Here is a 1,560-nt window from a genome sequence, read left to right as displayed (position 1 = left end):
GAATAACCACATTTGAAATTACCTACGTACACCTATTTGTCCTGTATATACCCCCTTTGGGAGCTGGCTATTAGAACTCGGACAGCCCAGTAATAGGAATTATTTAAATACATATGCATGCGTGAGTAGCTGGGACCATTTGATATTCCATGGGCCGTTATGCCAGTATGTGATTATTCATAATTTAAGGTAATTGAGCATACCTGATATTGCAAACCCTTATCTAGACATATAAGTCTCAATTTAGACACAGTGCTTTCACATTTTTCACAGGCACACATTGTGCCTAGTGCTCTCTCATCATTTTTCTTCATTTCCTACCTACCTACATCCGCGGACTCTCATCTATGATTCACAGTTAAATCCTGTGTCTAACGTAGACAGCAGATCTGCAACTTTTCCTTTTTACTTGTCTAATTTCTTTGCAAACCTTCCTTAGGTGCACTCTCATTGGTAAGTCGATCACACCTGCATCCAGAAATTACTACCATACCCCACCGACAGAGCCCGATCTCGTCCGATCTTGGAAGCAAAACGGTGGTGGGCTGGGTCAGTATCTGTGAGGGGGACCCCCAGAGAATACCCGGTGTTGTAATTTATGACCCATCTCGACTTTACACCAACAGCAGGATCACCACGTTTTTTCTTCAATCATCTCCTTGTAATTTCTGTTTCAATTTGTAAATTGTTTTCAGATATCACTTTTTCCGAATAATCTGGGATAAGCTGACCAATTCCAATTTTGACTTTCACAAGGTCCCACAGAGGTCGATTTCGTATTTATATGTTAGGATCTATACTACTAATATCAGTCCGGTCCAGCGACCCATTGAGGTCTCATTAAAACAAGCCTAGCTTGTGCTGGTTGGAGAGGATTTGGGTGTACAACCAGTATCTACATCCCCCTACAAGTCTAATATTTTAGACTAACCAGAACATTTCCCAAAAAAAAATTTCAACCCAACAATCAGTTGATTGGTTTACCCTATAATCTGCATGGTTTTCACTATTCAGATTTACGCAGTCACATTTTTTACATTATCTTACTCTTAAGAGATATAGATAAGTTGACATGTATGTTGGTACATAGATACCATTTTATCCTTACTGACCAACGGTGGTGGAATACGATAGTGTGGATTCTTTTTGTCAAATTAATTATTCATTAAAAGTTATGTTTTAATAATTTCATATTAACAAATTGATACAAGAGTGCACCAACACAAGAGTCTTCTGTAAGCCAATTTTCTCCTAAGTTTCCCTCTGACTCTGGGTGCACCACCAGGTAACTATAATGGAATTGTACCCGTAAATTGTCATAATTCTGGTTAAATACAATTCTGTCTGATCCTTGGACTGGTGCGGAATCATACCTTGTTTTGAGATACCTCCCAACACCTCTGATAGCGGAAGAGGGACATTCGCGCGGCAAAGTCGCAACCGATTTTTAAAAGAGGGCGTGGCTTACGTGGAAGGGGGCATGGCTTCACGCGAGTGCCGCGATCACGAGCCACGGCCCCCGTTTTCATCACTGACCGGGCATGCTTAGCGCTCTGTGAG

At 41.1% G+C, this 1,560-nt stretch overlaps 1 pseudogene; it reads left to right on the top strand.

Moving 5' to 3' along the window:
* Positions 1-479: 479 nt before the first annotated feature.
* On the top strand, positions 480-598 carry LOC134946273 (5S ribosomal RNA; annotated as a pseudogene).
* The last annotated feature ends 962 nt before the right edge of the window (positions 599-1,560 follow it).

This window comes from Pseudophryne corroboree, chromosome 7 (assembly GCF_028390025.1).
Source record: "Pseudophryne corroboree isolate aPseCor3 chromosome 7, aPseCor3.hap2, whole genome shotgun sequence".
Classification (NCBI taxonomy): domain Eukaryota; kingdom Metazoa; phylum Chordata; class Amphibia; order Anura; family Myobatrachidae; genus Pseudophryne; species Pseudophryne corroboree.
Note: the sequence above shows the minus strand (reverse complement) of the source record. Positions and strands in the feature narration are given on the sequence as shown.